This window comes from Tiliqua scincoides, chromosome 8 (genome assembly GCF_035046505.1).
Source record: "Tiliqua scincoides isolate rTilSci1 chromosome 8, rTilSci1.hap2, whole genome shotgun sequence".
Taxonomy (NCBI): domain Eukaryota; kingdom Metazoa; phylum Chordata; class Lepidosauria; order Squamata; family Scincidae; genus Tiliqua; species Tiliqua scincoides.
This window is the reverse complement of record NC_089828.1, coordinates 25,378,518-25,403,671: the sequence shown is the minus strand read 5'-3', so window position 1 is coordinate 25,403,671 and position 25,154 is coordinate 25,378,518. Positions and strand designations below refer to the sequence as shown.

The window sequence follows — 25,154 nt, the reverse complement described above, 5'->3', positions numbered from 1 at the left end:
TTCTGCTGCTCGGCTCCAGCTCTGCCTTCCGCCAGGTGCCCCACCAGTGCTTCACCTGCCCAGGCTCTTCGCAGTGCCCCCTTCAGGTGGGCTGCGCTTGTGACTACAGCAGGGGGGGCAGAGGGGTGCCCCACCTAACTCTGCCCAGCCCCTAGGTTCAGCCCCTTATCGCAGGCAAGCAGGAGGGGGAGACGCTCCTTTGCCTCCCACCACCAGGGTGCTGCTGCGTGCCCACCTAGTCCCATTTCCCCTTCCTGACCCCCCTCCACCTGGGTGACTCTCCTCTTCCTGGGAGAGGAGCCCCCCTCTCTCCCTCCCACCCTGCCCCCCCAAGCAGGACTGGTCTTGACCAGGAATGGGGTGGGGGCACCTTGGCCAAGCAGTAACCTTCCCATTGTAGACTTTGGAGCACCTTGGCTGAGCCCCTCCTTCTTCAGAGGAGGCAGGGGTTTGCACCTGGTGGCTGCATTCCAGGGCACCTGGGCTGATCATCAGCTAGACAGAGGTGAGGACCTCTGGAGTGTCCCAATAACCTAGTGGTCAAGTTCCTTGAGCAGGCAAGGAGGGTGTACTTGGCCACTGCTCAGCTGCAACAGAGAGAGCTTAGAGAACTTCAGCCAAGCAGAGAGACAGACAGAGCCATAATTAGGGTGGAGCCTGAGAGATATCTGCCCTGGGTGCTACGCCAAGGGTGGGGGGGCACATGACCGCCCCTCAAGCTTTGCCCTAGTTATGGAGGAGGTGCTGGTAACTTTGCATCCCTTCTGCTTCAAAGGGGAGCCTCCACAGAAGAAGGAGGGGGGAGGGGGACACTAAGCCACCAGCACCCTCTCTTCCAGGGGTAACCTGGAAGTGATGTCATGGCAGAGTTGCACCTCTGCACACGCCATGAATGGGTGGGTTCCCCAGCAGATGACTGCAATTTTGGCTTGGTGACAAAGGCCCAGTCAAGGCTGAGGGTAGTTGGAAGCCCTGGCGTTCTGTTTTGATTTTTCCTCAGCGGGAGCTGAGCCACAGAAGGCAATCAGGTTGCTGACCGCAGCAGCATTTGCAGACCCAAAATCCGAATGCCTTGTTGACTGCTGCTCTCTCCAATAAGGTGTGCAGAAACCCATCCTCTGCAGGTGGTGATCTATTTCAGATCAGTGGAGGGGAAAAATTGTCCACCCTCAAGCGATTTGCACTGAATATAACAGGGTGGCGAAAGCAGGGGAGAGAAGGAATGTCCCATCACTGCCAATGGAATGCATAGTCTATCAAAACTGCCCGCCTGCTCTCCTGTATTGAGATTAACTTTACCTGCTGAGCATTGGAAAATTTATTTCAGTGGCCTATGACCACCATCTATCAGCAGCCGACCCCTATCTATATAAAACAATAAGCGGAATCTTAAGGCTCTCTTAGAGGCTGTCGGCGAGATGTATATTTGCTGACATGTAACCTGACTAAAGCCAAACATCATTACCCCTGTGACTGATTGGAGAGCGGCCATAACGTAACAGTTTTATTTTCCTCCTTGACCGAGCTATCAAAGCTGAGACGGCATTTCAAGTCCGGTTACCAGCTCAATGGTTCTCTTGTAAAGGCTGGGGGGTGTGAGGGTGGGAGAAGGGGGGGGGGACACCTCTTCATTTAACCTCTCCATCTTGATTATTACTGATGGGCTATCAATAATTTCAACTTGGTTGAGCACTTGCCTGAAGGTTAAATAAATTCTGCCGGTTGTACCCGAGCGGAAGAATTCCAATTTGAAGGAGATTTCTTAATGGCTGATCCTCGGGAAAGTACTTGTCGGGAGTCAAATATAGGTTAAAAGAAAGTTTGGTGGGAGAAAGCTGCACTCGCAACCAAAGGGAGTACACCTGCCCAGTTTGGTGGACTCTTTCAATGCCCATTCTGGGCTTTGAAAGAGGAAGATGCTCACGGCGTTGAAGAACATTGAAGGCTGCACCAGCGTCCCAAATTTCCTAAGGTGGCAATATTTTTACATAGTCTTTAGGAGGACTTCAAGAGGAACAGGGAAGGGTACACCCTCCCCCACTTACCCTCTGGCTCACCGGTAACCTCTCCTCATCTGCCACAAGAGGGCACCACAATAAAGAATGGCCAACTTCTCCAACACTATGTTATTCTCTAGGTATATGGTATATTCTCCAGGCCTATGAGTCAGAAGGGTATTTTGCCACATATCCCAAAACCAACTCACAAGTGATCATAAGACCATAAAAAGATCAATTGCTCTTTTAGCATAGCATCCTGTTTCCTACAGGAGAGTGCTGTTGGCTTTCAATATTCCACTTGTAGACCTCCTAGATCAGTGATTTTCAATCTTTTTCAACTCATGGCACACTGACAAGGCACTAAAATTGTCAAGGCACACCCATCTGTTTTTTGACAACTAACAAGGCACACCGCTATGCTGGTGGGGGGGCTCACACACCCCAATAGCTCTACTTACAAATGGCCCACCCCCAAATTCCCACAGCACTATTTGCAGACCATTCAGGTCTCTTCTTATGTACTTCTGTTCTTTCAAGCCTTGACAGTAAGGTGGATCTGACACTGTCAGTTTCATATTGTCTCACTTGGCCCCATCATCCCTTTGCCATTCCAAGAGATTACTGCCCGCTTCATTTCAGACCTGTCAATTTGGTCCTGAGCCAGAGTCATTACTATACTTGTCGATGCTGGAGAAATATTTTCCCAGTAAAAGGCCAGGCTATGGTTGACTTTCCATTAATGACTATTAATTCAGCACCGCAAATTATTGCAGGGCGATGTCTGAATTGCTTACCATTGCACTCATTTTTACAAGGAGCGGGATCAAAGACCAACGTCTGAAGTGCTCTGTGACTGTTTTGCAACCTGCATCTGACAGAAAGCGGATTTAGAAGAAACTCAAGGAATTTGCCTCAGAGGAGAGATAGGAACGTTAACAGGGAATGAGCCAAACCTGCAGCAAATTCGGAAGGCCAGTTTGCTTGGGAGGAAATGAAGGCAGCATGCATTCAGAACAGTGAATTGTACTCTAGGAAGTTATTGGATGGCCTCCATTGCCAATCTGCCCCAAATGACTCCTGTTTCTCAAGCTGTTTTCTTTTTTCTGAAACAGACAGATGGCAAAGGTTAACTCAGGCTATTTGGGAGTCACCAATGGGCTCCCCCCTTTACCACTGAGCTCTACTATTTTACCACCAGTGAAGTGTACACGTGATACCAGATTTTCTTCCACTTTTCCAAGGTCTTGTGACATCAGCTGACCCCACCTCGTGGCATCCCATTAGACCCTGCTTCAGAAATCTTAGGTGTAGGCCTGCATCTGACCTGACAACCCTATGACTGACATCTTCTTCAGACCCTTTTATGCTGCCTTGTTCAAAAGCTCTGGGTTAGTCACCTCATTAATGTGGATAAAGTTTCTTTCAGTATACCTTGGATCCCTTTCTGTGAAGAATCAACACTCACCTAGCTGAAGCAGGTGCCCCTGGAATGTTGACAGTCTAGGCCAGTGGTTTCCAAAGTCCTCCTTAGGAGGAAGGAACCACCTAAGTACTTTCAGGGGTGGGGGGATTGCTGCAACACAAGTGATTTTCCCACTGCTGCTGGTGAAAGGGGGGGTTCCCAGTTTATCTGAAGCCAGCGACGGGGTCTGGGGGGCACGGGAAGCCTTGTGAACACCTCAGCATTCCGGGGGCAACTGCTTCAGTTAGGCACATTTCTTGGAGGGGGAGGGGAGGAAATAGAATAGTGACAGATACTGAAAAATTATCATGAAAGAAGAGTACCTCATGGCCCAATCCTGTGGGCCGGGTACAACAACAGAAGTTGCCTTCCACTGTTGTAAATGCAGCAAAGCGGCCATAAAAGGCAAGCTAATGTGGGCAATAATATCCCCTCAAAACACTGAGACCATGAGTATGATGGTTATTTGGATTGGTTAATCTGAAGCTACAGTGTGCATCACCTAAACTGGGGATACCTTCTCCGATATGTGATTAGGTTGTTAAGTGAATATTCAGCCCAATCTAGTGTCTTTGTTGTATAGACAGACACTTCCTGCCAGACACTTGCTGGCTGCACAGGTTACTGGTGACCAATTGCTTCTTTGCATTAAGAGCCTCTTTGCTGTGTAAACAGTCACTCTGCTGCAGGCTATGGGAGACCTGACTGCCTCATTAAGAGCTTCTTTGTTGTGCTTTGACCATCGTCGTATATGTGGTCCGTTGTTAAGCAGAAGGTTGTTAAGCAGTGCACACTTGTATAGGATTAAAGCTGCAAGAAAGGGATAATCATGCAAGATCATGTGTGGATTACCAGGCTGGATGCACCCAAAAACCTGAGTTAGGGCCTAATGATGTCATAAGGTGGAGCCTGGTGATGTCGCACAATGGGGCCAGGTGATGTCACAAGACTGCTGACAATTGGGGGAAAAAATCTGGCACCAGGGACAAACCAATGGGAAGGGGGCAGGGCCCAAGCGACAGTTCAAAAGTGGCCTGAGGTTAACATTTGCTGCCTATTGACCTGAGAAAAAGGATTAAAAAAATGGAGAAACAAGTCTGATTCAAAATCAGAATAAAGTCGACAGCCCTCAGGTATTCCTGTTGAAACTACTTTACCTAAAATTGAGCAGACTGAATTAAAAGGAGGCTTTCCATTCTGCAATGAAATTGTACTGTAACTGCTGGAAACCACTGGCCTCACCTAATAACAACGCCAAATCATTATGTAAACAGAGAGCCAATCTCATCCAAGATCTGTCACATAAATGTCATACTATCCAAAAAGAAATGTGTAGGATTATACATACACTGTAATTGAAAACGGGATAATACATTAGTGAAGCTGCCCATTTATCTAACTCTAATCAGTTCCAATAAAATCTCATTTAGAAAAGTTGAGCGTAGTTCAGGCTGGTTGGTGATGAGAGTATCAGTCATGTGTACAGGCGACAGAAGAGTCCTGGAAACCATTTTTGAAGTGAAAAAAAAAATAATTCTGCATGAAAATTATTCCTGCTCATTAAGCAGTAGCTTTAAAAAAACACAAAACAATTTAAAGGAATTTTAGGCTCCTTCATCCTAATACAATGATGGAACAAGGATCTAGGAAAGTCTGTGCTCTAAGCCTTCTGTGCGTGCAAGAAGGAATTTACTTTTATGTATTGATTAATGTAACGAATTTCTATACCTCTTTAAAAAAAAACCTCAATGATTTACAAAAATTAACTCAAATGCAGAACAGACTGAAATATGTAATAATATTATTTGATTTTTCTCTGTAAACCGCTTTGTGAACTTTTAGTTGAAAAGCGGTATATAAATACTGTTAATAATTAATAATAATAGATGGGCAAAATTAGTATAAAAGAGCAGCAAGCAATAAAAATAAATCAAAATTCCACTGTAGAATGTATCTATCTGTGCTGGATCCAGGAGTGGACGGGAAGCCAGGAAGTACAGCCCGACATGGGGCTCTGGATCTGGTAGAACTGAGCTCTGCCAGTTCCACCCCCCTCGCGCCCTGCTCCCTCCCTTGCCATGCCTTCTCCCCACCCTCCCCCAGCCCCGGAATGCCTCCCCCCACACCCCCACTAACCTCTCAACTGCCGGGCCGACCACCGGCTTCCAACTGGCAGTGGCCCAGCACGGGCTAGTGTTGAGCCAGCTCCAGTGCTTGGCTACAAGTAACAATCGCAGACATGCCTTATGGCACGTTTGCAACAGTGTGCACCGGCGGTGAGGCAGCGCACATTGTATAGGACTGGGCTCTTAGTATACGTAATAAAACTCGAACTAGAAGAACAAATTCCTTTTTGGCTTTTAAATTTGTGAAGGATGAGCTGCTCTTCATATTTGTGTTAGTCTTGCACTGTCAATGCACATGGAACTTTGAAAGAGGTGTTAGGTCAGGTCTCTGCCCCGAGGAGTTCACAGTCTAGAAGAAAACACAAGGGGGAGAACAGAAGAATGTGAGGGGAGTTGTGGCAGGGTAGATAGGGGAAGTTTATGCTGTTATTGCATGCACATGTTCTTAGGGTTCATTGCATTAGGGCAGTGCTTTCTAAACTTTTTTCCCCAGAGACCCACTTTTAAAAATGGCAATCTTTTGCGACCCACTAAACAAAAAGAGATCTGGAAATAAATAACATTTTGTGTATTAATAACAATTAATAAGCTGTTAATAATAATCGGGGTCCTGTGTTCCCAAGGTTGCAAAAGCTTTTACATATATAGTATGTGTGTGTAGGCATTTGCTTGACTCTCTGTAGCAGTTCTACACTGCTTGGGAAGCACACAAGGCTTGGAACTTGTTGCCTGGTGGGAGTGCAGAGTGCACTGAGAAGCTGAGACTATGAACAGGGGCTGATGGAGCATGGAATCAGAGCAAATGAATAAGAAACGGCAGACAGGTTTGAATCTGGAGATGCATTCGCAAGGCTTGAAGCTGGAACAGATCTGAGTTCCTTGCTCCGCCTCTACCAAGCTTTATTTATTGAATCTCAAAACACATGAAGTAATACTTGATAAGCAGCTAGTTACAACTAGCCCGGGGCTCTAGCTTAACCACAAAGCACATTCCTAAGATATGATCCTGTTGTTCAGGCACTGGGCTTCAGACTCAAGGCTAGCAGAGTTTGCTCTCCGCAGGCACGACTATTGTCGTTGTTGCCAACATACTAAGGCCAAGCTTAGTGCTTGTGCATATATTTACCACACCTCCCCGTTTGTTTTCATTTTTGCGCTATGGGGTTATAAAAATGCATAATTTAACACAACAAAAAAAAAATTGAAACTCAATCAGTTGGCTAAAATAAACTTAAAGGTTTTGCTTTTACATATATAGACTTTTCAAAAAATAATAACACATCATTGAACTGGTTTTCGTGGGCATACAAAGTTGTTAAAGAGGTGTTTAAAAAAGCCCCTCCTCCCCCACAGTGGGGATCTCCCCAGGGGATCACATTGCTGCCTTCCCCTTCCCCTTAAGGGGCAGAGGCCAGGACTCTCAGGCTGGGGTGTTGCGACGTCCCAGTTTGAAAACCACTGATGTTTTCAATACTGAGCTAGATGGACCAATGGTCTGATTTCTATGTCGCCATGATACGATACCCTGTGCATATTTACTCTACCAGAGATTTGACATGACTCTCTAGTCTCTTCACTCTACTGCAGTGTTTCCCAAACTGTGGATTGTGACCCACCAGCAGGTCACAAGCCAATATTTGGTGGGTCATGAATTGTTTTTGAAATATTACTTCAATACTTTGCAAGCACCCTTGCCCAGTTTGCACAAGAAAATTGTTAGCTGGTATAAGATAATCTTCATACCCCCAAATTAAAATGTCACATTTTCCAATTTTCTCTAGTAACTGGTGTGCCATATGTGAACCCATATATTTACCACATCTCCCCGTTTGTTTTCATTTTTGCGCTATGGGGTTATAAAAATGCATAATTTAACACAGCAACAAAAAAATTGAAACTCAATCAGTTGGCTAAAATAAACTTAAAGGTTTTGCTTTTACATATATGGACTTTTCAAAAAATAATAACACATCATTGAACTGGTATTCATAGCCATAACAACTTTGTATCCCACATCTATGGGATGTCAAGCATTTCATACAGAGGGACAAAGTTAGCATTCATGGTGCCTGCAGAGGGTCAGAAGTGACATCACTAAACAGGAAGTGACATCATTAAACAGATTATGACCAGAAATAAGCACTATGTTTTCACATAGAAATTCATGAGCTAGAAATGACAGAAGAGGAAAATATGCAAATCTTGTTCATAGTTTCAAAATATAAGAGAGCCCAATTATCAAGCTGGGAGAGTCCAATTATAATGTTGATCAGATAAATTGACACATTCAGCCCATGGGCCTTATGTTTGACAGCCCAATCTATGATATGAGATTAGCAGAGCAATACTGTTCAGGTCTACTCAGATGTACATTCCAGTATGTTCGATGGGGCTTACTCCTAGGGGTATGTGTATTAGATTATACCCTAGGACAGGGGTCTCTAAACTTTTCGGCCAAAGGGCGGCATCAAATAACTGGCGCAGTGTGAGGGCCGGAAAAACAAATTAAATATAAAATTTAAATAAATACATTAGAGATGGAACTTGAATGAATGAATGAATGAATGAATGAATGAATGAATGAGCTCAAATGTCCAGGATTTCTCCAAGCACCAACACAATCCTAGAAATGAAGTACACACTTCAATGGGTTTGGAGACTCCTGCCCTAGAGTATTACCAGGGTGTCCCTATGTTTATCCATGAAATGTTGGACACCGTTAACACACTATGCTTACCTCTCATTCATTCATTCATTCATTCATTCAAGATTTATTTTTAATCCCACTTTTCCAGTTTTAAGAAAGCTCAAGGCAAAGCAAAGCAAGACTGTAAATCAAATGTAGAAACAAAGAATAAAAATTTACCAAAAATTAAAATTAAAAGTGACAACAAAAATAAAGAGGAATTAATTAAAAGCAGAAAACATCCAAAATTATACAACATCAAATATAACTGCAGCATGACTAATTAAATGCTGAAGGAGCCAGGTCTTCAGGGTCTGTTGAAAGACAGGCAGGCTGGGAGTAAATCGGATCTCCTGGAGCAAATGTGATATTTGTAAGTGTAGCAGTAACTGAAAATGACAGAGTAATACTGGTTGCTGAGAAATGTAGTTCAACAATGCTAGAAACATGAAGTAAGAGGAAAGAGATTTTGCTCTAGCCTAGGATGAGTTAGTGATGCTTATAAAAATAGCATTCCCCAGCTTGAAGACCACCATGGAGAAACCTTCCCCATGCATCACTGTGACCGAACCTAGGAAAGTAGAGAAGACATGCAAGAAGTGATTAGATTCATATGGGTGGGGGAGATGATCCTTTAGCTATCTTGGCCCTAATTGAGGGCTTTGAAAAGGTTATCATGTGCTATTCCTCAAGCATTCAGTAGAGTAGAACCTTTCCCACAATCCAGAAAATTGCTCCTGTTGCACTGGTAGTTTCAACCCTCTGTGAACTAGCCCTTAACCAAATATGTAAACATTGACCACATTTCATGGCAAGCAAACAGGAGGCAGCCATTTAGTTAATTCTTCCTGGGCAATTTTCCCCTCAGTGTACAGTTATTTTAACACTTTTTTCTCAAATGCAAGTCTGTAAAAAGTTCTTCAGAAGGGCTACAAAACTTTCCAAAAGTTTGGCTATCGTAAAGGCTTACATGCACTCTGTTAGAAGAAGACTGATGGCTGATTTCCAAGGGTTGGCTGGGCTGTTGCCAGCTTTTTTAATGAATATCTGTAATTTAGTTCTTATTTTCCTACCTCTTTATTAAACACCTCCCAGCCCTATCTCGCCTAATATTTGAACCAGCGAATTTAATGGCCATCCCTTCATTAAACATTACAAGCTTTTTAAGACCTTGGCAGAGCTGCATCTCTTTCAATAACTTCGTGCGGCGACAAAGTCAACAGTGACTGCTAAACTAATCCCTCGTGTTCACTAATTATTATAGCTGGTTCTTGGTTCTAAGATGGACTGAACTGCTGGGGAAGTAGGGGATGGTGGGTGTTGTTTTTTTCCCCCCTTCATGCCACTGGATTTGGCTCCACAAGCAATCTCTCTTGCCTTGACACTAGATGTCAGCGAAGGGTAATTGTGGTCTCGATTTTGAGGCCGGCCCAGGTAACTATGAGCAACCTCTGTTAGCATTTTATAGCAAAGGTGAAGTATAGCTCCATGCAAACAGGAGACATATATTACAATAAAAAGGGGCTCGAGTTGTCTAGTGTTTTTAAAGACAGTCATAAAAGATGAATAATGATGCAGTTTAAAACTAAAAGACAGCTGCCACGCTCAATGGCTGTGATGGATGTCTAAACACCCAGTGTGGAAAAACCCCGTTCCCCGGAGACCACCATCCAAAAAATTAATTACTACGATTCAGCATCTTTAAATGTGCCACTTAATATACTGCCACCATAATTAAATTTCCAGCCCTGTGACCTTGAGACCATTTCCTCAGATAATAAATGAGATCAAGGTTTAATCGATGCGGATAGACGGCGAAACTGTCCAAGGAAAGCGCAAAAAACCATCAGAGGAATGCTCAAGGTCAGGTAAGGAAAAAACCAAAGGAAGGTGCTGATTGGCGCTAATGACTTTCCTCTGATTAAAAAAAAAAGTGTTGGTTTTAATTTGCTCTGTTTGCAAAACAATAATTCCATCATAATACTGGGGGACTGAAGCATTTTATTGTTTGATGCTGTGGCGAGGGCAGGAGCGAGAATAGGCTTCAGATTCCCTGATGGCAGCCATGATCCTTTTTAAATTAGGCATTTGCTGAGATCCTGTTACCTTGCACATGCCTAATCTCATCTGATCTTGGAAGCTAAGCAGGGTCAGGCCTGGTTAGTACTTGGATGGGAGACCGCCTGGGAATACTGGGTGCTGTAGGCTTATACCATAGTCTTTCGAGACTGAAGGTTGCCAACCAGCCAACCAGCCAGCTGATGGAGGTCTAGGCTCTAGCACACAGCTGTAGTAACCCCCTGGTTGCCCACGGAGCCTGTTGCATTGTAGTAACCTAGTTTCTCTTTGGTGGTTAACCCCTTGGGCAAACACCCTAAACTCTTGCTGATGCATTTAATGTTTTTTAAACTTTTCCAACACCCTTAAGGCAACTCTCAGGAATTCGCATCAAAACCTCTAGAGATGGTTGCCGCTTTTCTCTGTTCCATTTCCTCTTCCTCTCTGTTCCCCTCGTAAGCATGGGGTGGGGGAGGCAGCAACAGCATTGGAGGAGACAGACACAGAGTGCACTGGCACCTGTGCTGTCTGCAGATCTACCACCTGAGGCAAATGCCTCTATCTGATGCAGGGGTGCCCAAACCCCGGCCCTGGGGCCACTTGCGGCCCTCGAGGCCTCTCAATGCGGCCCTCAGGGAGCCCCTAGTCTCCAATGAGCCTCTGGCCCACAGGAGACTTGTTGAAGCCCACTCTGGCAGCACACAACTGCTCTCAGCATGAGGGCGACTGTTTGAACTCTCGTGTGAGCTGTGGGATGAGGGCTTCCTCCACTGCTTGTTGTTTCACGTTTGTGATGCAGTAGCAACAGCAAAGGAAAGGCCAGCCTCGCTTTGTGCAAGGCCTTTTATAGGCCTTGAGCTATTGCAAGACCTTCATTCATTCATATAAGTTCATCTTTAATATATTCATTTAGGTAAACTTATGTAAATTTATTCAAATTTTAAATGTAAATTAATTCTTTTTTCCCCCGGCCCCGACATAGTGTCAGAGAGACAATGTGGCCCTCCTGCCAAAAACTTTGGACACCCCTGATCTGATGGATAGACAGGTTGGCCCTGACTGCAGCAATATCCTCAAATGCAATGTTTTATCTTTTCCCATAGGAGTGAATGGCAACCATGGGGTGTACTCTGGAAAAAAAACCATTGGGAATTTTGCTTGTTGCTGTAGGCAAAATGAGTCCCACTGATAATCAAGCCCATTTCTGTCACTGTTGACCTGTTTGGTGTGCTTTCTATTGGTCACACTACAGTGTGATGGCCTGTTGGGAATGTAGTGGTAGCATAAGGGATCAGGGAGGGTACCCCAGTGCAAGATTTTGCCCCGGGGCCTCTCACAACCCGGCACCAGCACTGCATGGGATGTGCTTTATTGTCATCTGATTGAGGGAGAACAATGGTTAGTTGCCAATGGAGGCCAGATCAGGGCTGACCCAAGGCTGCCTGGTACCCAAGGTCATACACAGAGTGCCACCCTCTTACCTTGTTGGATGTCAGACATCTCCACCACTCGTCCTCATCTTCCTTTTGTTTTCAAAGCCAGGGACCAGGAAGAGAAGTGGCATTAGGAGTGGGCAGCCAGAGACTAACAGCGGGAACCCTTTGCCAATCCGTTGCTTAACGTGACCAACTCAGTTTTCCTCATGCATGGGCTGGCCCTGGGTCACGTGACCTGTATGTTACAATTAGCTGGTCAGAGACTTGATGAGGGTTTGCAAGGGTGGTGTAGCAGTTTGGGAGGTGGACTCAGACCTGGAAGATCCAGGTTCAAATCCCCCCTCAGCCACAAAGCTTCCTGGGTGACCTTGGGCCAGTCACTTTCCCTCAGCTTCACCAACCTCACAGGGTTGTTGTGAGGGAAAAAGGAGGGGAGCAGCTGGGTACACCACTCTGAGCTCTTTGCAGGAAGGGCAGTATAAAAATGTGATGAATAAATAAAATAAATAAATGCAAAAACTAACTGGAAAACGGTTGAGATGGAATAAGTTTCTACAGACAAGAAGACGTGTTGTGGCAAAGCGGAGATGAAAAACATCTCAGAAGAACGAGGAGGTCTCTTAAAATATGAATACATTTCTCATCTTCATTGAAGAGAAATTCAGCTTTGACAGCTAAGGGCTGGTTCTGATATTACAACTGTGAACTCACACCTTACAGAGAGCAAGACACTTTGGTTCAAAATGACCTGAGATGTAAGAGTTGTCCTGCTGGAGAAGTGAGATGAGAGTCCAGTGCGTGCATCTCACGCAGCTCACATTTAGTAGGAAAATTAAACATACAAGAACCGCCATGAACGGATGGAACAAGAAATAAAACAAATGATGTGGAAATTAGACCTCTTAAAAATACTGCGACTTCATTTAACAATTGTTTAACAGACAGAATTGTCGCCGTTACGGTAAAGCCACCCAGTTAGGAGCAACAGTGACACTGTTGAAAACCTCGGAGCCTCTTCATCCATTTCAAATGGCTTGCAAGGTAAAGGGCTGCGTAAGTGCATGCGGCCCCTTTATGTTGCACTTGTCCTGTTTCTGAGTTACTTTTTGATTTCAAAAAGAGAGAAATAGTTTCAGAATGCAGGTGCTTTTGCTTGTCAGTGCCAAATGTGAATTATTTCAGAGATATATATTTCACACTGATGTGACACCCCATGCCAAGCCCTTGGATGATGTCCCCCTCCACTCACTTCATGTAGGTGTTAAACAACATGAGGGACAAAACAGAACACTGTAGGATAGTGGTTCCCAAACTGTGGGTCAGGGCCCACTAGTGGGTGGGTCGTGACCTGATTTTTGGCTGGTCACCAAAGGGTGAAGGAACAATCAGATAACTAATTGCCTCAAGCCCTGAGGCTATTCCAAAATCACATGCTGTAGCTGCTAATTACCCTGGAAAGAGCTCAGCTCCTGCAGTTTGCAAGTTAGCTTCTGACTGCTCTGCAAGGAGTGGGCAGCCCAATCCTGAACTGCCCAGCATGAGGGGCTGCAGCTGCACCGAAAATGGCTGCTGCTGCATCCAGCATGCTCCAGACAGCCACCGCCGGCACTCAGGAGAAGGGGACTTTCATCCCCTTCGCCCAGGTAAAGTGAATAGCCGTGCAGTGGGGCTACTCAATTCTACGGTGACCCGAAGGTCGCCGTAGAATCAAGAGCCTCCATGTCAGGCAAAGCTCCACCCACCTCCCTCTCACCCTGCTCCCTCCCCGCCCTCCCTCCACTTCCCCCCTCCCCAGAACTCGTCCTCCCTGCCTCCCCCATGCTGCCACCTACCACTCTACTGCTTGGTGGTCCGCATGTTTATGCATGTTTGCGACCATGCATGTTTGTGACCGTGTGTGTGGCGTTGAGCTGGCATGTTGAGCTCAGGATTGGGCTCTGAGTTTCTGCAGTTTGCAAGCATGTAAGAGAAAGAGAAAGTTTGTGGGTCTTTTTCTGGTTATTGTTGCTTATAAATGAATGAATGAATGAAAATTTTTCTAGATCTCCTTTTTTGCAGTTTGGTGAACCTAGGTGGGTCCTGATAGATAGAGTGTTGTTTTAAAAAGTCGGTCCTGGTGCTAAAACGTTTGGGAACCACTACTGTAGGACACCACAAGCTGATGGTTGTGGTATTGTGCAGGAGTCCCTCAGCATCATCTGGGATCTACCCTCTGGCAAGGATTGGAGCCACCACAGAGCAACATCTTAGATCTAAGAGAGGCATGCATGCATGCATGCATGCAGAGAGAGAGAGAGAGAGAGAGAGAGAGAGGGACTTTTTTGGTTGGCAACCTTCAGTCTCGAAAGACTATGGTATAAGCCTACAGCACCCGGTATTCCCATGCGGTCTCCCATCCAAGTACTAACCAGGCCTGACCCTGCTTAGCTTCTGAGATCAGACAAGAGAAAGAGAGAGAGAGAGAGAGAGAGAGAGAGAGAGAGAGAGAGAGAGAGAGAGAGAGAGAGGATGTGAGCAGGGGTTATAGTGGTTCCCAAACTATTGAACACCAGGGCCCACTTTTTAAAACAACACTCTATCAGAACCCACCTAGATTCACCAGACTGTAAAAAAGGAGAGCTAGAAAGAAATAATATTTATTTTCTAGTAATAATAACCAGAATAAAGACCTTCAAACAATATCTCCCTGTATTTACACATGCTTGCAAAACTGCAGAAACTGAGCTCCTTGCAGGACGATTAGCAGCTATCTGAATTTAGAATAGCTTCAGGACTTGAGGCAATTACTTATCTGATGTTTTCATCACCCTTATGCGGACCCTCCAAAAATCAGGTCATGACCCACCTGAGGGAAACACTGGTCTAAGAAAGAGCAAGGATGTGTTCAGAACTTTGGCCGAATTGCTTTTCTACAGTCTTGCACGTGGTTTGACAGAGTCTTCTTTCACTTTCTAGGGTCTGCTGCACACTTATCCTACCATCATCTCTCTCTCTCTCTCTCTCTCTCTCTCTCTCTCTCTCTCTCTCTCTGAATCATTAAAAATGATTCCTCTCTGATACTCTATGTACTCTAGATACTCTGTGTAGGCACATCTCAGGGGGCATCCTAAATTAAGCCAGTAGACGTTAAGCTGGGAGTTGCTATATGAGAATGATGCTGGATATCAAAGTCATATTTCTTGGCTACTAGTGGGGCAGGGACACCTATGAGGTCAGCTGAAGTGAGCTTCTGCCCACCTCTGTTTTTCTGTGCCACTCCTTTGCATGCTACCAAGAAAACAGTGGGGGAAGAGAGACTGTCTGTGATGCTCTAGCCCACCACTCTCCTCTCCTCCACACTTCCTCTTTCACCCTGTTTTCTTCCTTTTTGGGCGCAATCCTAACCCCTTATGTTAGTGCTTTCCAGCACTGGCATAGTGGTACCAATGGGACATGTGCTGCATCCTGCAGTTGGGTGTCACTCACAGAGGCCTCCTCAAAGTCAGGGAATGTTTGTTCCCTTACCTTGGAGCTGCATTGCCCTTATGTCAGAGCTTATGGTCAGGGGTTAGGATTGCACACTTTGACTCTAAAGAGCAGGACGAGTAGTACTAGTAGTAATGGGAGGGGAAACAGTTGTGCTGCAGGATAAGGTGTGGCAGTATTTCTCATGCCACTTATGACACCGAGGGGTTTTAGGCTGGCCTTGGTGCTTCTTGCCTTAGCATGGACTTCTGAGATCTTGTAACTACTGCCCAGATGCTTTGGTGGTTCCCCCCCCCCCCATAACCATAAGGACTAGAAGCTTGGGTGTGGGATTTAAAAATAATAATGAAAACAAACATTTTTAGAAAGCCAAAATGTGCCCAGGGTATGAGATCTTGAATTTGTGCTGCAGATCCTACATATCTCATGCCTCTTTGGTACGTACCCTGGCAAGATTCTCAAGGGGGCAGTCCCAAAACAAGACCCCCACACAGTGGCGTCACTAGGGGGTGCAGGGGGTGGTGGGCTGCACCAGGTGACACGCAAGGGGGGTGATGCTCACTGGGGGATGATGCGCTAAAATCGCAGTTTTAGGAGCAACCCCATCATGCATATATGCACTGTTGGATGCAGAATTTCCAGTGGAATGCAATGCAAAAAAACAGAGTGAAATAGCTCCTTTCCATCAAATGTTATGGCCAAAAAACTGGAGAACAAAAAATGCATGGAGCCCTATGAAAAGTCAAACCAAGCTGTATCGCGCATTTACTCGTGAGTAGGCAAACTTGCCTTAAGTGCGTCGGAAAGGGCAGGCTGAGAGGAATCCAACAACACCAGAATGGTCCCTATCCAATGAATGCAGCCCCCAAGAAACACCTGAGAAGGAGGTCCCTCCCTCCCAGCTGCGAGTGGATTGAGCCCTATGGAAAGCGAAACTAAGCCACACGATCATGTTTACTCGGGAGTAGGCAGTCATGCCTTGGCTTGTGATCAGGCCAGGCAAAGGGGAATGTGAGGACACAAGAATGGTCCTGATCCAATGGAACTGGAGTGCAACAAATGCTCCAGAAAGCAGCCTCCCCGCCATTAAAAAGGACAAAAAAAAGAGGCTTCAACTGTTAAGGGGAAAGCTTTCTATTTTGCACTTGTAAAACCAGGTGGGTCTTTATCTTGATATGCTTGAAATAGAAGAACTTTAATCTGGGCACTGGGGAGGGCTGAAAATCTCTCTGATTCTTTTTGGGGGGTGTTAGTGTAGGCAGGCTACAGACAAAATTCACTTGGTGGAACAGGACTGGCTCCCCCTTATTTAATTATTTCTTTTCTTTTAATTTAATTATTTATAATTATTTATTTTAACTTGCTTGATGATGTCACTTCTGGCCATGACATCACTTCCAATGGATCCTGGAAAGATTGTCACTCTAAAAAGTGGGTCCAGGTGCTAAAAGTTTGAGAACTGTTGCAATACTGTTAATAAGTTGACACGGGGTGTTTGTGTGTGTGAGAGAGACTCTACAAGTCTTCAGAGTTTGGAGGAATAATGCCATCATGTTATATATCAATCAATGCGTATTTTCATGCAGAAGGCAATGAAGCAAACCACATTGACATATCTTTGTTCTGTCAAAAGGTACAGCCAAAAAACCAGTGGGGGCAGGGCGTTGGTACATTACCACACCCACCACCTGGGGTGCTGCCCCGCCCGCTGCATGGGTTAATGCACAGGCCTCCCGCATGGAGTGACGCGAATCCTAGTGATGCCACTGCCCACATTCCAGTTCACAGCCCATGGAACATTTCACATTGGAAAACTGAATTAGAATCACTGGGACAGAAAAACTACTAAAGGATCATTAGAATATAGTAAGAAGAGAAAGCGAAAGCAACATTTAAATTCTCAATTCAATCTTAATTTTTTTTGGCTTAATTTGGGAAGGGTTTTTTTTTTTGGTGATAAACAAGATGTTTTACATATGCCTACTAGGAATAATTGATAGTTCATGCTTCTGTGTGTTATACTTGTTAAAATATTTGCATTTAAAAGCCAAGTTGAGCTCCTAGCTTAAGGCAATATGCATGTCTTTCCTAAGGAACATTAGATAGGAAAAGTATTACAAATTATAATTGTTTTGGAAGACTCACATTTAAAGAGATAGAGCTCCTCTCTCCTGCTTGTTGCTTTCGAATTTCCAGGAGCAATAAGAAATATTTACTGAAACAGGTTCAGTGTATGATATCCTTTATGCGACTGTCTCCTACCTCACCTGGCATGGCCCAGTGCAGCTCAGTGGTCAAGACTGCTCTGAAAATGGGAAGGGAAATGTATGTCCCAGTGACAGTGATGGAGTGCAGAAGTCATCCACATTCAGATAGAAGCATCGGAGGGGGCCAGTTAGTCAAACTCCTTGCTTTATGCAGGGAATCCAGAACTGGAGCACCCCCAATCTCCAGTCTCTACTTGAAGACTTCCAGTTATATAACTGGTGCCCATCAGAGGAGAGAAAAGGGGCAGAGCAGGCTCAAAAAGAGGTGATAGGATCCTGGTGTGCACTGCTGCTGGGATCCAGCCCCTCCCTCCCCTAAACCTTCTCTGCCCTCCTGCTCCCTTAACTCGGGATCCACCACCCACCTTGCCCAAACCACCCTCTGCCCCCTCCACCCCAAAACCCTCCCAGTCCTCCACCAGCCCCCCACGACACACCACAACGCTCACTTACCAAAAGTGGTGGAGAGCATCTAGGAACTGTTAGCATGTGCACTGCGCCTCTGCCCATTTGCAACCCCAAAGCGCAATGGCAGCCCAGCTTTCGTGCCACTGCAAGGGGCCTTGCACTGCTGGAACACAGGACCCACCTAGTGGGTCCTGACCCACAGTTTGAGAAATGCTGCCTTAGAGGGAATATTGATGCTAAGTGAGCCTAAAATCACATTAGCCTCTTTTTCTTGTTAGCAGTATCATCAGGTAGTATCACTTTATTTTGCATTTATTAAAATTTTATTAACACTATTTTTAAAAATTAAAATATTTGTACCTGTCTTTCCATTCCCCAAGGGGAGCCAGCTAGCAGCCATTATGAAACTACAATCAATCAAACCAACACATCATAAGAACAGAAAAAAACCCATACCACGGCAGCAATAAATAAATCAAGAAGAGATGATACGTTCTCCAAGGAAACCTACTGAAAACTGTATTGAAGGAATATTGTCTTCTATTGACAATTAAAGGTAGGAAGGGAGGGATCCAGCCAGCCAGATCTTTTGAGGCTGGGAGTTCCTGTGGCCTGGGTGCCCCCACTGAAAAGACTCTATCCTGGCTGCATACCAAACCAGCAGCATCTCTGATTGTGGTGAGACGAGGAGCAAAAAAATGGTTGGTTGGCAACCTTCAGTCTCGAAAGACTACGGTATAAGCCTACAGCACCCAGTATTCCCAGGCAGTCTCCCATCCAAGTACTAACCAGGCCTGACCCTGCTTAGCTTCCAAAATCAGACGAGACTGGGCATGTGCAGGGTAATATTTGATGAGTAGCAGGACTTCAGCTAAGTCATAAGTGCGTGGACAGGCTTGTATTGGATACACAAAAGCTTGGTGGATGCAAGCTACAACCCGAAAGAATTTGAACCGTGAGGAGAGAACCGTTCAGCTAGGGATCATATTCTCTGTGTGGAAGTCAATGGTAACTGACTCGATAATTGCACAATACTCACGCATCAATTACCGGGCTTATTTCTGCTGTTGTTGAAAGGGAGATATTTTGTAAAATGAGATTGGGGCACACCAGGGAATACATTCTCAGAGAAGTCTGCAGTGCTGTTATTTGGTCCGCCAAAGGCCTGTCATCTCATCTATCAGATGCCATCTCCAACTGTGGGGCTTGCCTGCAGCACCAGCATTTCGACGAGAGGAAACTTTAATTAGCCATGAAATGCCTACTTGTCCTTGGCAAACACTGGGCATGGAGAAGTTTTGCTGGAGTGACAGGCTTCCCGGTTTTATTAATAATTCATTCTCAAGATAACCACTCTGAAGACATAAAGGCCAGAAAACGCTTAGAGTGAGACGATGGGGAGGCTTGTTAAGATCAGCACATGTTTCTCTCTTGTATAAGAGATCTCTGAAGGGCAGGCTGCTCTCAGAAGAATCTGAATTTTGTCAGAGGCCCTCCTCCAGATTGTGTTGCCTTCAGAGGTATGGTGGGTGGTGACCAGAGACAGGTCCTTCTTGGTGGTGTCACCCTGTTGTGGAATGCTGCCCACAGGGACACTCAACTAGCACTGACCTTATTGTTTTTTTTCAGCACTGGGTGAAGATGATTTTAGTTTCCAGGGCTTTGAATGGATAATTTTGCTGCTGTGACTTTACCTGGGGTAAGGGGATGGAATTCCCGTTGCTCTGGGCTGAGCTGCAATCGACCCCAATCTTGCTCTGGATATGGAGCAGGCCAGCCAACCAGCCAACCTCCCCATTCCAGTGTGGGTTAGGATTGGGTTACGGCCTGTGCAGTAACTCATGGTGTCACCCCCATGGACCTCCTTCTGCACCAACTGTGACCGGAAAAGTCTCCAGAGCTCAGGTGTACTTCCTGAGGTGGAGCCCAGATCTACCCACCAGGTAGACCTTGATTTATAGAGAACAAAAGATGGACACTTGGTTAACCAGGAGACCAGGTCTACTGGATGGGTAGACCTGGGCTCTTCATTGAGAAGCCCAGTAAACCTGTACTCTGAAGACTTTTCTGTCCACAGCTGGTATGGCAGAAGTTTCAGCCCTCCCAGGGCCTCCACCTTTTCAAGGGGGCAAGGCTCAACAGACTACAAACCTGGGCTGCTGGGTTTTTGAGCAAAGCAGAGATAGGGCTTGGAGGAAATTCACATTTTCACACAGAACCTCTGACTATCAAATACTTAACCTGCCCCTCTTTTGGACTGAGCTACCCCTTCCCCTGGAATGTAGTGGCTTCATGATCTTGGGCTCAGCATCTGAACTGCTGTTAGACTAGGGACATGACATCCAGGGGGCTGAGAAAGACGGCTGATGTTTGCACATTCAGCAGTGCAAACGGTAACATGAGATCAATATTAATCTAGCTGTCCCCGAATCTTAAGACCTTTTCATTTGAAGAGCTGAGCTGCTGTGTGACAATCTCATCTCTGTTTTCCAAATTAGACACCAACTGTGTGCGGTTTTTCCTCTTAATTATACACTTTCCCCTCCCCTCCACCTCTAAATGTTACTGACCTAAAAAGACGTGATCAAAGGCTGCTGAAATCTGAGCCCCCCGCAGCAAGCATTAAATTGGTCCACTCTGTGGCCTGAGCTGACAACCCGTTATACTCCCGAGCTTTCCCAACCATGGTAGTGTCTCAATTAGAGACCAAGACAAAGCAACAGTTTTGTGAGGCTGCCCATCTGACTGCGAGGGGGAAGAAAGAAAGAAAGAAAGAAAGAAAGAAAGAAAGAAAGAAAAATCTGGTGTATAGCTATTTAGTTAAGAACATAAGAACATAAGAACAGCCCCACTGGATCAGGCCATAAGCCCATCTAGTCCAGCTTCCTGTATCTCACAGCGGCCCCACCAAATGCCCCAGGGAGCACACCAGATAACAAGAAGACCTGCAAGGCATTCTGGGAATTGTAGTTAAGAACATAAGAACAGCCCCACTGGATCAGGCCATAGGCCCATCTAGTCCAGCTTCCTGTATCTCACAGCGGCCCACCAAATGCCCCAGGGAGCACACCAGATAACAAGAGACCTCATCCTGGTGCCCTCCCTTGCGTCTGGCATTCTGACATAACCCATTTCTAAAATCAGGAGGTTGTGCATAAACATCATGGCTTGTACCCCATAATGGATTTTTCCTCCCTCCAGTTGCACAAACCCAGCTGACGGAATGACGTCTGATGGAGTGACTGGAATACGTTCATCCAGCAACAGATAGAAGGAATAATCAGGCACTTAAAGCACTTGGGGGTTCTCTGTGTGGTGTTTTGATTAGGCGGGCATGAAAAAAAATGCTGCTTACCCCATCCTGAGAGTTTTGACCCAATCCCACCCCCCAATAATGCTGTAAAGCACTTTGTGATGGCACTCAAGCAGCACCGGCAGGGCCTTCTCATTGACACCAGCAGCCGGAGGTACACACACTGGCGCAAGTGATGTTACCAAAAGGGCTGTTTTATATAGGGGAATAATTTCACTGCCCTTATTGGAAACTTCAGGACCATAGGCTGGATAACAAAACAGCGTAATGCAGAGAAATTCCCTTTTAGCTTAAGGAGGAGACTGAGAGAAAGATAACTTGTAATAAAAGATTAGATTTTTATTACAAAAGCACACAGGTAAACATAATACACATGGAAAAATGATGTGTCTTGGTCCTAGTACTTGCATCTAGTGTACCTAGCTTTATGGTGGTTGCATGTGAAAAGTATTTGGTGCAGGAAATTAGAAAAGGATAGGTTGTAGGGAAGGAGTTTAGGGGTTCCCTGATCTGCCAAACCCAGTTGCTGACTAAAGATGGGGAGAGAAGGGGAGAAAAAAGGGGGCGGAGAAGGGAAAAGCTTCCAGACGCAGATAGTTACCTTTCTTGCAGAGCAGTTGGATGGGAGGGGGGGGAAGAGTTCTGGAAGGAGGACCTTCTGCCTTGGGGGGGGGAGAGTCAGAGAGAGCGAGCATGTGCCAGCCTCTCTCTTAAAAAGGGTTTTTGCTGAACTGGAGCTGACCTGGATGCGACCTAGAGTTGACCTGGATGTGCTTGCTTACTACACACAGTGGGGTACTTGGAATATGTAAAACAATGAAAGGATCAGGAAGTCAGTTATCAGCAATGGCTGGCTTCCTAGGTGGGGGAACTCAGGCAATCCGGGAAGACAGTTCAATTTTGCATACGGTACTTAAGCAGTGATTGAGTTAAGACAATACAATGAATAGGAGATACTATGCCAGACTTCTTCCTATAATGTATGATCAGGGAGGTGGATTTAAGATGCATATAACCACAGGGAAGTGGAGGTGACTTGACTTGATTGTGACCTGTGTGTTGAGGTTTAATGTGATTGCATAACAGTGATTGGATTAGGAGATACTTTTGCATAAACAGTGATTGGGTTAAACAATACAAGGAATGCAGTGACCACATGGAAGTGGAGGTTGTGTAATCCATGAGCTTGTAGCTTGACCAGAGTTTTTGGAAAAGTGTGCTGGGAGAAGGGTGCCCTGCATGATGTTTTACTAACATAACCAGATATAAAATCACAACTAAGGAAAAAGGGGCTTTTCACGTAACAGTGAGTGGCACAGGAAGTGAATCAGGGCAGGGGAGGGCAGGAAGGGGTGTAACTGGGCAGGGGGCAGCAACGGGGTGGGTGGGTGGATTGGGCCCAGGAGGGGGTAGGATCAGTGGGCTTGCGATGTCAAGTCAACTTGGACTTGTGATATTGTTGGTGCAGGTCCAAATTGACCCATAGTGGCAGCTGGGGCTTGTTCCCTTACCCTGAGAAGACTGCTTGCTTGCTAAATTCCTTGATGGGATGCAGTGTAGCTTCTGCTCGCACCGCTGCATTGGCTTGGGGGAACTTAGGTTGGATTGGGCTGCTCATTGGGTAATTCCACTGGTATGTTCAAGAAGACCCTGAACCCTTCATATGCAATGGGTAGGGCCTGCGTCCCATGCTGCGCTGCCATGCCACTGGAGAGTCATTAATTGTGTGCATTAAACAACTGTGTAGGCTTCTGTGACGTTCTTGGGTGATTTTTTCCAGGTAGATGGGACCTGTTAACCTGGGAAGGCAGCTCATCTGAGAGAAGGAAAACTCCGATCCCAAACCTCCACTGCCTTGTGGCTACATCCAGTTATGGAAAAGGCTTCAGGAGTCAACCTCGAGGCAAAATCCGGAGCCGGAGTCCCTGAGGCAGTTCGTAGCTGAACACAGTCACGTTCTGGCAACTCCTGCGATGCCGCTGGAACCAACCGTACTGGCTTCTGCCTTTCCATTGGACCATTTCAGCGACGTGGAGAGGGGGGATTTGCTGCATGGGTAACAGTCTATCCATATCTACCTTACCCAGGTTTTGCGCACTGGAGAGGACACTGTTCTGGAAATGCTATTCAGAGCGCGATACCATAGTCTTCCGAGACTGAAGGATGCCAACAACAGAGCTGAAAGACACTAGCCCTTGCATAATGAAATCCCAAGTAGCCAAAGGTTTAGGGAAAAGAAAGAAGATACATAGAGAGCAAGGACTCCACAGAGACTAGTCTCTACAGGGAGACTAGTGTTCTCCCCAAAACCCACATCTTCCCCAGTGTGGTTGTTATGTGAAAATCCCCTTTTGCCTTTTAGTTGTGATATCTGGTTATGTTACTATGGACTAAAATATCATGCAGGCTAAACTGTTCTCCCAGCACACAGGTCACATTTCCAGAACTCTGGTCAAGCCACAAGCTCATGGTTACACCCCCCCCCCATGGTCACACATTATGGGAGGAAGTCTGGTGTCTTAAACAACTGTTTAAGTGTCTCCTACATTACTGTATTCATTGTGTTGTTTTAACCCAATCACAGTCTAAGTACTGTATGCAAACTTGAACTGCCTTCTTGTGTTGCTGATTCATTGTATTGTTTAAGTTCCCCCATCTAGGAACCCAGCCATAGACCCCCATTGAATTTTGCTGATAACTGACATCCTGATCCTCTTTCAATGTTTTATATACTCCAAGCACCCTGCTGTGTGGTAGTAATCAAGCTACCATCCAGCTCAGCACAGTCTCCCAACCCCTTTTAAGTGAGGGCTTCCTCTCACATGCTCTCTCTCTCTCCAAGGACCAACACATCTGTGTTGTGTCAGAGGGTCCTCTTCACAGCCCCCCCCCAACTGCTCTACAGGACAGGTAACTATCTTGCGCCTGGAACTCTTTCCCTTCTTCCCCCCCTTTTTCTCCACTTCTTTCCCCTTCTTTAGTTAGCAGCTGGGGTTGGCAGATCAGGGACCCCTAAAATCCTTCCCTACAACCTTTCCTTTTTCTAATTTCCTCGGATGCACCAAATACTCTTCACATGCAACCACCCTGAAGGCTAGGTACATTGGATTCAAGTATTAGAACCAAGAAACAACATTTCTCCGTGTGCATTATGTTTACCTTTGTGCTTTTGTAATAAAACTATAATCTTTTATTTAAAGTTATCTTTCTCTCAGTCTCCTCTTTAAGCAAAAGGGAATTTCTCTGCATTACGCCGTCTTGTTATCCAGCCTACAATCCTAAGGTTCCAATAAGGGCAGTGTAATAATTCCCCTAAACAAAACAGCCCTTTTGGTAACATGGTTGCCAATCATTGTCAGAGCACACTTCAGAAATCAAATGTGGTGGGCTCATAAATGCTTGCTTCCAATGAAAGACAAGCATTACAACCCCTAAATTCTTCGCCAACTTAGATGAGTGATGGCCAAATTGCTGTTAGTGGGTGAGTAATTTCAATTTCCACTCCTTTCCTCACAGCTACCATCACCAGTTTCTACCCTTGGCATTTATCCTCTTCTGCCTAATAGTTTTGGCTAGTGATACAGACGATGCCTGAGATGGGTTTTCCTGTGTATAAAACATCAATTGTCGAGTTATGTTGGCACAGCCAGAAGATGTATTTGAACACACCATTATCTCATGCAGGGTTTCTCAAACTCTCTAGGAGAGTTTGAACCGCAGTAAGTTCTTGCGGGAGCGGGGGGGGGGGAGGCTAAGGGGGCCGCAGGAGCTGGTATGTACTCACCAGTCCCTGCAGCAGCCTCCCGGGGGGTGCGGAGAGCCCTGCGCTATCATCTGCAGGGCTCCTTAGCCTTCTAAAAGTGAAAGCGCAGCGATCGCACTCCACCTCCTCAAAACCGGAAGTGGAGCGCAATTGCTGTCCTTTCACTTTTG

At 45.7% G+C, this 25,154-nt stretch overlaps 1 pseudogene; it reads left to right on the top strand.

Annotated features, from left to right (window-relative positions):
* Positions 1-10,364: 10,364 nt before the first annotated feature.
* On the top strand, positions 10,365-10,482 carry LOC136659750 (5S ribosomal RNA; annotated as a pseudogene).
* The last annotated feature ends 14,672 nt before the right edge of the window (positions 10,483-25,154 follow it).